This window comes from Arachis stenosperma, chromosome 10 (assembly GCF_014773155.1).
Source record: "Arachis stenosperma cultivar V10309 chromosome 10, arast.V10309.gnm1.PFL2, whole genome shotgun sequence".
NCBI classification, from domain to species: Eukaryota; Viridiplantae; Streptophyta; class Magnoliopsida; order Fabales; family Fabaceae; genus Arachis; species Arachis stenosperma.
In genome coordinates, this window is record NC_080386.1 from 44,418,205 (window position 1) to 44,431,272 (window position 13,068).

Below are 13,068 nucleotides of genomic sequence, written 5' to 3' on the forward strand. Positions count from 1 at the left end.
GGGAAATACTTGGATTTCAGTCCGGAAAATGTTAGGTTGGCATTCCACTTGCCCATGATGCAAGGTGATGAACGCCCCTACACTAGAAGGGTCAACTTTGATCAAAGGTTGGACCAGGTCCTTATGGACATTTGTGTGGAAGGAGCTCAATGGAAGAGAGACTCCAAAGGCAAGCCAGTCCAACTAAGAAGACTGGACCTCAAGCCTATAGCTAGAGGATGGTTGGAGTTCATTCAACGCTCCATCATTCCTACTAGCAACCGATCTGAAGTTACTGTGGATCGGGCCATCATGATTCATGGCATCATGATTGGAGAGGAAGTAGAAGTTCATGAGGTCATCTCCAATGAAATCTACAAAATAGCCGACAAGCCCTCACCTATGGCACGGCTAGCTTTTCCTCACCTTATTTGCCATCTATGTTACTCAGCTGGAGTTATCATAGAAGGAGACATCTCCATTGAAGAGGATAAGCCCATCACCAAGAAGAGGATGGAGCAAGCAAGAGAAGCCCCTCACGGTTCTCAAGAGGTGCATGAGGAAGCTCATCATCAAGAAATCCCTGAGATGCCTCAAGGGATGCACTTTCCTCCAAACAACTATTGGGAGCAACTCAACACTTCCTTAGAAGGTTTGAGCCACAATGTGGAACAATTAAGGGTGGAACACCATGAGCACTCCATCATTCTCCAGGAAATAAGAGAAGATCAAAGAGCAATGAGGGAGGAGCAACAAAGGCAAGGAAGGGACATAGAAGAGCTAAAGAACATCATTGGTCCTTCAAGAAGAAGACGCCACTAGAGGTGGATTCATTCCTTGTTCTTTATTTCTTTCTGTTTTTCGGTTTTTAATGTTGTGTTTATCTATGTTTTGTGTCTTTATTTCATGATCATTAGTGTGTAACCATGCCTTAAAGCTATGAATAAAATCCATTAATCCTTCACTTCTCTTAAATGAAAAATGTTTTAATTTAAAAGAACAAGAAGTACATAAATTTCGAAAATAGCTCTTGAATTTAGTTTAATTATATTGATGTGGTGACAATACTTTTTGTTTTCTGAATGAATGCTTGAACAGTGCATATTTTTGATCTTGTTGTTTATGAATGTTAAAACTGTTGGCTCTTGAAAGAATGATGAACAAAGAGAAATGTTATTGATGATCTGAAAAATCATGAAATTGATTCTTGAAGCAAGAAAAAGCAGTGAATGGCGAAAAAAAAAAGAAGGAGCAATAGAAAAAGCCAAGAGCCCTTAAAACCAAAAGGCAAGGGTAAAAAGGATCCAAGGCTTTGAGCATCAATGGATAGGAGGGCCCAAGGAAATAAAATCCAGGCCTAAGCGGCTAAACCAAGCTGTCCCTAACCATGTGCTTGTGTCATGAAGGTCCAAGTGAAAAGCTTGAGACTGAGTGGTTAAAGTCGTGATCCAAAGCAAAAAGAGTGTGCTTAAGAGCTCTGGACACCTCTAACTGGGGACTCTAGCAAAGCTGAGTCACAATCTGAAAAGGTTCACCCAGTTATGTGTCTGTGGCATTTATGTATTCGGTGGTAATACTGGAAAACAAAGTGCTTAGGGCCACAGCCAAGACTCATAAGTAGCTGTGTTCAAGAATCAACATACTTAACTAGGAGAATCAATAACACCATCCGAAATTCTAAGTTCCTAGAGAAGCCAATCATTCTAAACTTCAAAGGAAAAAGTGAGATGCCAAAACTGTTCAGAAGCAAAAAGCTACAAGTCCCGCTCATCTAATTATAATTAATATTCATTGATATTCTGGAATTTATAGTATATTCTCTTCTTTTTATCCTATTTGATTTTCAGTTGCTTGGGTACAAGCAACAATTTAAGTTTGGTGTTGTGATGAGCGGATAATTTATACGCTTTTTGGCATTGTTTTTAGGTAGTTTTTAGTAAGTTCAAGCTACTTTTAGGGATGTTTTCATTAGTTTTTATGTTAAATTCACATTTCTAGACTTTACTATGAGTTTTTGTGTTTTTCTGTGATTTCAGGTAATTTCTGGCTGAAATTGAGGGACTTGAGTAAAACTCTGAAAAAGGATGACAAAAGGACTGCTAATGCTGTTGGAATCTGACCTCCCTGCACTCGAAATGGATTTTCTGGAGCTACAGAACTCCAATTGGCGCGCTCTCAACGGCGTTGGAAAGTAGACATCCAGGGATTTCCAGCAATATATAATAGTCCATACTTTATTTGGAAATTGATGACGTAACTTGGCGTTGAACGCCAAGTACATGCTGCTGTCTGGAGTTAAACGCCAGAAAAACGTCATGATCCGGAGTTGAACGCCCAAAACACGTCATAACTTGGAGTTCAACTCCAAGAGAAGCCTCAGCTCGTGGATAGATCAAGCTCAGCCCAAGCATACACCATGTGGGCCCCGGAAGTGGATTTATGCATCAATTACTTACTCATGTAAACCCTAGGAGCTAGTTTATTATAAATAGGATGATTTACTAATGTATTAGACATCTTTGGTCTCAGTTTTGTTTTATTCTTCATCCTAAGAGGCTATTGATCACGTTTTAGGGGGCTGGCCATTCGGCCATGCCTGAACCTTTTACTTATGTATTTTCAACGGTGGAGTTTCTGCACACCATAGATTAAGGGTGTGGAGCTCTGCTGTACCTCAAGTTTCAATACAATTATTATTACTTTCTATTCAATTCTCTTTTATTCTTATTCCAAGATATATGTTACACAACACTTTGATGAATGTGATGATCCGTGACACTCATCATCATTCTCACCTATGAACGCGCGTGATTGACAACCACTTCCGTTCTACCTTAGGCCGGGCGCATATCTCTTAGATTCCCCAACAGAATCTTCGTGGTATAAGTTAGATAGATGGCGGCATTCATGAGGATCCGGAAAGTCTAAACCTTGTCTATGGTATTTGATGAGCGGATAATTTGTACGCTTTTTGGCATTGTTTTTAGTATGTTTCTAGTAGGATTTAGTTAGTTTTTAATATATTTTTATTAGTTTTTAGTTAAAATTCACTTTTCTGGACTTTACTATGAGTTTGTGTGTTTTTCTGTGATTTCAGGTATTTTCTGGCTGAAATTGAGGGACCTGAGCAAAAATCTGATTCAGAGACTGAAAAGGACTGCAGATGCTGTTGGATTCTGACCTCCCTGCACTCGAAGTGGATTTTCTGGAGCTACAGAAGCCTAATTGGCGCGCTCTCAACGGCGTTGGAAAGTAGACATCTTGGGCTTTCCAGCAATATATGATAGTCCATACTTTGCCCAAGATTTGATGGCCCAAACCGGCGTTCAAAGTCACCTTCAGAATTCCCAGCGTTAAACGCCGGAACTGGCACCAAAATGGGAGTTAAACGCCCAAACTGGCACAAAAGCTGACGTTTAACTCCAAGAAGAGTCTCTACACGAAAAATGCTTCATTGCTCAGCCCAAGCACACACCAAGTGGGCCCGGAAGTGGATTTTTATGTCTTTTACTCATCTTTGTAATCCTTAGGCTACTAGTTCCCTATAAGTAGGACCTTTTATTATTGTATTTTCATCTTGGTTCTTCTGGTTCCCTCTCTGGGGCCGAAACCAATGATCACTTTTGTTCTTATGTATTTTCAATGGTGGAGTTTCTACACACCATAGATTAAGGTGTGGAGCTCTGCTGTACCTCGAGTATTAATGCAATTACTATTGTTCTTCTATTCAATTCTGCTTGTTCTTGTTCCAAGATATCACTTGTTCTTCAACTTGATGAATGTGATGATCCGTGACACTCATCATCATTCTCACCTATGAACGTGTGACTGACAACCACCTCCGTTCTACCTTAGATTGGGTGAATATCTCTTGGATTCCTGATACACGATGCATGGTTGATCGCCTGACAACCGAGCGCTCGCCTGACAAACGAGCCAGCCATTCCGTGAGATCAGAGTCTTCGTGGTATAGGCAAGAACTGATGGTGGCATTCAAGAGAATCCGGAAGGTCTAACCTTGTCTGTGGTATTCTGAGTAGGATTCAATGATTGAATGACTGTGACGTGCTTCAAACTCCTGAGGGCGGGGCGTTAGTGACAGACGCAAAAGAATCAATGGATTCTATTCCGGCCTGATCGAGAACCGACAGATGGATAGCCGTGCCGTGACAGGGTGCGTTGAACATTTCCACTGAGAGGATGGGAGGTAGCCACTGACAACGGTGAAACCCTTGCATAAGCTTGCCATGGAAAGGAGTAAGAAGGATTGGATGAAGACAGTAGGAAAGCAGAGAGACGGAAGGGAAAGCGTCTTTATACGCTTATCTGAAGCTCTCATCAATGATATACATAAGTATCTCTATCTTTATCTTTATGTTTTATTCATATATCACATACCCATTTGAGTCTGCCTGACTAAGATTTACAAGGTGACCATAGCTTGCTTCATACCGACAATCTCCGTGGGATCGACCCTTACTCGCGTAAGGTTTATTACTTGGACGACCCAGTGCACTTGCTGGTTAGTTGTGCGAAGTTGTAGTGATCACGATTTCGCACACCAAGTTTTTGGCGCCGTTGCCGGGGATTGTTTTGTGTATGGACAACTGACGGTTCATCTTGTTGCTTAGATTAGGTATTTTTCTTCAGAGTTCTTAAGAATGAATTCTAGAGTTTCTTGATGATCTGTTGAAATCTGGCTGGCTGAGAAGCCATGTCTAATCTTAATGGACCGAGGTTTCAACTAATCATCACAAGAGCTTATTGATCTCTATCAATCTTGCTATTGGAGCAATGATCTGCTAAGGCTTGGCTGGCCATTGGCCATGTCTAGTGTTTTGGACCGAAGCTTTCTTTGAAAGCTTGGCTGGCTGTGAAGCCATGTCTAATTCCTGGACCGGAGTCTTAGACTAGCATTTCAATGATTCCTGGAATCCAAATTGAGAATTCTGAAACCTTTATTTTCTATTTTCATATAATTTTCAAAAAATCCAAAAAAAAATTTTACAAAATCATAAAAATCCAAAAATATTGCATGTTTCTGTTCTTATTGCATTCATGCATGTGTCTTCATTGATCTTCAAGTTGTTCTTGATGATTTCATTGCTCTGATCTTTGAATTCTATTGACTTGAGTGTTTTGTGTTTCTCATATGCATTCTCATGTTGTTAGTGTCAGTAGTATACAAACTGCTAAGTTTGGTGTCTTGCATGCATTGTTATTTGATTTTAGTTGCATTCTGATTATTCCTCATTATTAAAAATCCAAAAATATTTTTAAATTTGTGTCTTTTCAAGTCAATAATACAGAGAATTGAAGATTCAGAACATACTGCAGAGGAATTATACAGAAAAAGCTGGGCGTTCAAAACGCCCAGTGAAGAAGGACAGACTGGCGTTTAAACGCCAGCCAGGGTGCCTGGTTGGGCGTTTAACGCCCAAAAGGGTAGAGTTTTGGGCGTTAAACGCCAGAATGTGCACCATTCTGGGCGTTTAACGCCAGGATGGCACAAGAGGGAAGATTTTGTTTTTCAAATCAATTTTTTTAGTTTTCAAAATCTTTTCAAAATCAAATCTTTTTTTATCATATCTTTTCAATCAAATGTTTTCAAAATCAATTTCTTTCCTTTTTTCAAAGATACTTGCTAACAATTAATGATTTGATTGAACAATTCAAGTATGTTGCCTTTTCTGTTGAGAAAGGTTTAATATTTGAATCATATCTTTTCTTGTTAGGCAAGTCATTAATTTTTAAAATCAAATCTTTTTAAAATGTTTTTCAAATCATATCTTCTCAATCACATCTTTTTAAAAGCATAACTTTTCAATCATATCTTTTTAATCACATCTTTTTCAAAATAGTTTTCAATCATATCTTTTTAATTTCTAATTTCAAAATCTTTTTCAAAAATCACTTGATCTCTTTCCCACTCTTGGTTTTCGAAAATTAATTAGTGTTTTTCAAAATGTTTTTAAAATCTTTTACTTAATTTTCGAAAATTACTTCCCTTCTTCTCACATCCTTCTATTTATGGACTAACACTATTCCTTAATGCAAAATTCGAACTCCATCTTCTTTGATAAGTTCGAATTTTCTACTTCTGCCTTCTATTTTTCTTTTCCTCTGACACCTCAAGGAATCTCTATACTGTGACATAGAGGATTCCATATTTTCTTGTTCTCTTCTCTTTCATATGAGCAGGAACAAAGACAAAAGCATTCTTGTTGAAGCTGACCCTGAACCTGAAAGGACCTTGAAGCGAAAGCTAAGAGAAGCTAAGGCACAACTCTCTGTAGAGGACCTAACAGAAATCTTCAAAGAAGAAGAACCCATGGCAGCCGAAAACAACAACAATGCCAACAATGCAAGGAAGGTGCTGGGTGACTTTACTGCACCTACTCCCGACTTCTATGGGAGAAGCATCTCTATCCCTGCCATTGGAGCAAACAACTTTGAGCTTAAGCCTCAATTAGTTTCTCTAATGCAACAGAATTGCAAGTTCCATGGACTTCCATTGGAAGATCCTCATCAGTTCTTAGCTGAATTCTTGCAAATCTGTGACACTGTCAAGACTAATGGGGTTGACCCTGAGGTCTACAGACTTATGCTATTCCCTTTTGCTGTAAGAGACAGAGCTAGAACATGGTTGGACTCACAACCTAAAGAAAGCCTGGACTCATGGGAAAAGCTAGTCAATGCCTTCTTGGCAAAGTTCTTTCCACCTCAAAAATTGAGTAAGCTTAGAGTGGAAGTCCAAACCTTCAGACAGAAGGATGGAGAATCCCTCTATGAAGTTTGGGAAAGATACAAACAATTAATCAGAAAATGTCCTTCTGACATGCTTTCTGAATGGAGCATCATAGGTATTTTCTATGATGGTCTGTCTGAACTGTCCAAGATGTCTTTGGATAGCTCTGCTGGAGGATCTCTTCATTTGAAGAAGACGCCTACAGAAGCTCAAGAGCTAATTGAAATGGTTGCAAATAACCAATTCATGTATACTTCTGAAAGGAATCCTGTGAACAATGGGACTAATCAGAAGAAAGGAGTTCTTGAGATTGACACTCTGAATGCCATATTGGCTCAGAATAAAATATTGACTCAACAAGTCAATTTGATTTCTCAAAGTCTGTCTGGAATGCAAAATGCACCAAGCAGTACTAAGGATGCTTCATCTGAAGAAGAAGCTTATGATCCTGAGAACCCTTCAATGGAAGAGGTGAATTACCTAGGAGAACCCTATGGAAACACCTATAATTCTTCATGGAGAAATCACCCAAATTTCTCTTGGAAGGATCAACAGAGACCTCAACAAGGTTTCAACAACAATAATGGTGGAAGAAACAAGTTTAGCAATGGCAAGCCTTTTCCATCATCTTCTCAGCAACAGACAGAGAATGCTAAACAGAACCCCTCTGACTTAGCAACCATGGTCTTTGATCTAATCAAAACCACTCAAAGTTTCATGACTGAAACAAAGTCCTCCATTAGGAACTTGGAGGCACAAGTGGGGCAGCTGAGCAAGAAAATTACTGAACTCCCTCCTAGTACTCTTCCAAGCAATACAGAAGAAAATCCAAAAGGAGAGTACAAGGCCATCAACATGGCCGAATATGGAGAGGAAGGGGAGGAAGTGAACGCCACTGAGGAAGACCTCAATGGGCGTGCACTAGCCTCCACTGAGTTCCCTAATGAGGAACCATGGGAATCTGAGGCTCAAAATGAGACCATAGAGATTCCATTGGATTTACTTCTGCCATTCATGAGCTCTGATGAGTATTCTTCCTCTGAAGAGGATGAGTATGTCACTGAAGAGCAAGTTGCTAAATACCTTGGAGCAATCATGAAGCTAAATGACAAGTTATTTGGAAATGAGACTTGGGAGGATGAACCCCCTTTGCTCACCAAAGAACTGGATGACTTGTCTAGGCAGAAATTACCTCAAAAGAGACAAGATCCTGGGAAGTTTTCAATACCTTGTACCATAGGCACCATGACCTTCAAGAAGGCTCTATGTGACTTAGGGTCAAGTGTAAACCTCATGCCTCTCTCTGTAATGGAGAAGCTAGGGATCTTTGAGGTGCAAGCTGCAAGAATCTCACTAGAGATGGCAGACAATTCAAAGAAACAAGCTTATGGACTTGTAGAGGATGTTCTGGTGAAGATTGAAGACCATTACATCCCTGCTGATTTCATAGTCCTAGAGACTGAGAAGTGCATGGATGAATCTATCATCCTTGCCAGACCCTTCCTAGCCACAGCAAAGGCTGTGATTGATGTTGATGGAGGTGAACTGATCATTCAAATGAATGAAAAATCCTATGTGTTTAAGGCTCAAGGATATCCCTCTATCATCATGGAGAGGAAGCATGAAGAGCTTCTCTCAAATCAGAGTCAAACAGAGCCCCCACAGTCAAACTCTAAGTTTGGTGTTGGGAGGCCACAACCAAACTCTAAGTTTGGTGTTGAACCCCCACATTCAAACTCTAAGTTTGGTGTTGGGAGGTTCCAACATTGCTCTGAATATCTGTGAGGCTCCATGAGAGCCCTCTGTCAAGCTACTGACATTAAAGAAGCGCTTGTTGGGAGGCAACCCAATGATTATATTTTATCTATTTTCCTTTGTTATTTTATTTTATTTTGTAGGTTGATGATCATGAGAAGTCACAAAATCAATTGAAAAAGGAAAAACAGAATGAAAAACAGGAAGAAAAATAGCACACCCTGGAGGAGAACTTGCTGGCGTTTAAACGCCAGTGAGGCTAGCAGTTGGGCGTTTAACGCCCAGTCTGGCACCATTCTGGGCGTTTAACGCCAGAAAGGGGCACCAGACTGGCGTTAAACGCCAGGAAAGGGCAAGAACCTGGCGTTAAACGCCAGAAAGGGGCACCAGCTCGGCGTTTAACGCCAGAATTGGCTCAAAACGTGATGATGAGTTTGGAAAACTCTAAACCAAATTAATGATGATCAAACATTATTAACAGCAAAATTATTAAGCTAATTTTGATTAATGTGCTGATTAAAATAATTTTGTTGTGCAGATTTTGTTTGGGCCGAAACAAAAGAAAATTGACAAAGCCCAACTGTTGCATTATTAATTCAGCTTTGTGTTTGTAAACAAAGCTAGTCATAATTGGGCCAGAATAAAATGTTGCAAGCCCAAACAATGCTTTCTTGTTTGCTTCCTATGCTTGATCCGCTACACAATTTTATCAGGAAAGCAAATGCTTACCAAATGGGCCAGCTTTTATCATATTATCACAAGCCCAAATTATACTAAAGAGAATAGGTTCCATGCTTGGTCCGAAATAAAAGAAAAATGAAAGCATAGTGCTTCCAACGGAACCAAGCTCTAACAAAGTGATGGATTTCAAAATCTATTACATTGTTAATTAATGCATGGGGAACATGAGAGAGAAAATACAGCTGAATTGATTGATGGGTGTTATGTCAAACACGCCACTCTATAGGGAAGTAAAAGCAAGCTATTACAAATTAATGCTTTAACCACTCTACATTGCTTTTCCTTCAGATTCTTTATTTCTCTCTCATCTCTTTCTTCTTCTCTATTCGGTTCTTGTCCAGGAAACAATGGAAGAAATATTCTTCAACACCGAAAGGAAGATGTTGCATGCGCCTAAGACCATCAAGCTACTGATGGCAAGAAAACATACCAAAAGAAAGATGAGCTGTGGCTAAGATGCTTACCAAATGCAGTTAGATTTGATGAAGCTATCTTGAGCCTTTCATGCTCAAAAAGGAAAGAAGAAGATTCGGCCAAGAGGAGAGATTCTTGAAGCATGGCTTGTCTTCGATTCTGATCAACCACCACAGGGAGTAGCTAGAGTGGCGAAGTGATGGTTGGAGGCAGAGATTGAAGCAGATGAAGTCATCATCATCATGAGGCATCAAGGGCCAGAAATCCATCTTGGAGAGGAAGCCAAGGATGGAGAGCCCGGATTGATGAAGGGTGATGATCAAGAAAGGACTAGAGGTAATTGCATGTTGGGTTTAGCATGATTATCTCTTCTCTCTCTATGTGGCCGAACCGGTTTGTTGAAGGAGGAAGAAAGTTGGTTCGGTTTTGGCTTCAAGTGTGGAGGCTTTCCTATTTCTTTAAAAAGGGGGAACCACCACTGTTTGAAGCAAAGGAGAAAATTTGAGAGTGCAAGGCACAGAGTTCTCAGAGCTACCTGAGCTAACAGTTTCTCTTCTCCTTCAATGTATTCTGTTTTGTAATTTTTCTGTTTAATTTTGTCATGTCTTGAGTCTCATGGTAAAAGGCAAACAGTGAGGTTTGTAATGAAAAAGCCATAGAGCGGAAAAATGCAGAGAGTGCAAAATTAAAAGAAAAAGCCATAGATGTCTTAGAGGTCCTTTGTTCATCTATGTTGTGTATCATGATTCTGTGGGAATCCCCTTGTAAGTTGGGTTAGCACTTTACAAGTTGTAATCAGATTGATTATAGTGAAATTCCATCATGTTTGTGATGGAGACTGGATGTAGGCTGCACTGCACTTAGCAGCCGAACCAGGATACATCTTGGTGCAATCTTCTTCTCCTTCTACTCCATTTCTGTTTTCAACTACACAGGAGCAAAAGCCAGAATTATCTCGTGCCAAGTGACGAGACAAAACAAAAAGTCTCGTGGCAAGGAACGAGACAAAACTGAGTTGCTCGTGTCCAGTGACGAGCAAAAACCGAAAAGTCTCTTCTGAAGGTCAGCAAGTGTTTTCTCGAAAAAGGGGGCTAAGATTCAACCCCCCCCTTCTCTTAGCCACTGAAACCATCAATTGGTATCAGAGCTTGGTCTCAAAGAGATCAAGCTTTGCAGCTTGGAGTAAAGATCCTCATGGCAGAAAACAGTGGCACAAATGTGTTATCATACAATCTGGCTGAAGGACAATCAAGCAACAGACCTCCCCTCTTCAATGGGAAAAATTATACCTATTGGAAGGAGAGGATGAAGATATTTGTACAAGCTGTGGATTATAGACTTTGGAAGATCATCTTGGAAGGTCCTAAATTTCCAACTACAACAAGCGCTCAAGGAGTAGTCTCTCGTAAACCTGAAGCGAGCTGGACCGAGGAAGATAGAAAGACGGTGGAGTTAAATGCCAAGGCAACCAATCTGCTCAACTGTGCTATCAGCTTTGAGGAGTACCGACGAGTATCACGGTGCACAACGGCAAAGGAAATCTGGGACAAGTTGCAAATCACTCATGAAGGAACTACCATTGTTAAGAAGACTCGGACAGACATGTTAAACAGGGAATACGAAATGTTTGCAATGAAGGAAGGAGAGTCCATTGATGAACTGTTCGAACGGTTCAATGCTATCACTATTGGCTTAGATGCTCTTGGAATCACACATTCAGAATCTGTGCTAGTGAGAAGAGTGTTGAGATGTCTCACTAAAGAGTGGGAAACCAAAGCCTTAATCATTTCTGATAGTAGTAACTTAGATTCCATGACACTTGATGATTTGAGAGGAAACTTACTTGCCTTTGAAAACTCCTATTTGAAAAGAGATTCAAAAAAGAAAGGAATTGCATTTTCTTCTGTGACTAACCCCCTGGATGATGAATCCAGTGATAACTCTTCTGAAAATGAGTTTGTGTTGTTTGCAAAAAAATTCATGAAAATGGCAAAGCTCAAAAGCAAAGGCAGCAGCTCAAGGAGGACAAAGAAAGATCTTAGCAAGGTAACCTGTTTCAATTGCAAGGAAATGGGTCATTTCAAATCTGATTGTCCCAAGTTAAAAAAGGAAGAGAAGCCGAAAAAGGTGAAGAAGAAGGGACTGATGGCTACATGGGAAGATTTGGAAAATGACTCAGATGATGATGATGAAAAGTTTGAGACTAAATCACAGCACTGTCTCATGGCAAATGAGATAGATCAGGTATCATTTCAAAACTCTAACACTGAAGACCTTCATCTCATGATAGATCACCTTTCTGAAAAAATTAGATGTTTTCTAGCTGAGAATCAAGATCTTGAACAGCAAAATTTCATTCTTAAAGCTGAAAATGATTTCCTCAAAGAAAAACTAAGAGAGGCCGAAACTGCTTGTGATCTTGTGGAAGAAAACAAGTTGTTAAAAGCCCAAGTTGTTTTAAGCAAAATGAAGAGTTGCTCAAAGAGGTTGAAAGACTTAAAGATGACTTAGCCAAGTTCACCCAAAGTTCTGAAAATTTGAACCAAATCTTGGCTAGTCAAAAACCTCTCTATGATAAAGCTGGGTTGGGATTTTATAAATCTGAAAAATCACATTTTGAAAATATTGCATCATCTTCAAATGATGTAACATATCAAGACCCAACTCACTTTAACAAAACTACAACTCCAAGATTTTGTAGAATGTGCAACCGAAGTGGTCACTTTCCAGTTCAATGTTTCTTTGGTGAAAGAATGATTGGTGACAAAGTTTACAAAGTTGTTTTTGATTACAATGATTTGGGACATAAGAGATGGTTTAACGTGAAAGGATCCAAGAAAATTTGGATACCTAAGGTCACTTGAGTTTAATTTGTAGGTCTGTCTAGCATCCAAGAAAAAGGAAAATATGTGGTACATGGATAGCGGATGCTCTAGGCATATGACTGGAAAGACAACCTTCTTCATAAAGCTTGATGAATATGATGGAGGACTTGTTACCTTTGGTGATGATGCAAAAGGAAAAATAGTGGCTGTTGGGAAAGTTGGTAAAAACTTTTCTTCGTGTATAAATGATGTGCTTCTTGTAAATGGTTTGAAACATAACTTACTTAGTGTTAGTCAATTGTGTGATTTAGGTTTTGATGTTATCTTTAAGAAGCTTGTTTGTTTGGTTGTTTGTGAGAAAACTGGGGATGTTTTATTTGAAGCTAAAAGATGCAATAATGTGTATGGATTAACTCTTGAGGATTTAAAGGAACAAAATGTAACATGCTTCACCTCTCTTGAATCTGAAAAATGGCTTTGGCATAGAAAGTTGGGTCATGCTAGCATGTACCAAATTTCTAAGCTAGTCAAAAAGAATTTGGTTAGAGGAATTCCGAACATCAAGTTTGATAAGGATCTTACTTGTGATGCTTGCCAATTGGGCAA

The 13,068-nt window shown here is 39.6% G+C and overlaps 1 non-coding gene across 1 annotated transcript; it reads right to left on the reverse strand.

Moving 5' to 3' along the window:
* Nucleotides 1-6,715: 6,715 nt before the first annotated feature.
* On the reverse strand, nt 6,716-6,823 carry LOC130958743 (small nucleolar RNA R71). Its single transcript, XR_009077849.1, has one exon. It is a non-coding gene; the product is annotated as a small nucleolar RNA R71 (small nucleolar RNA).
* Nucleotides 6,824-13,068: the final 6,245 nt, after the last annotated feature.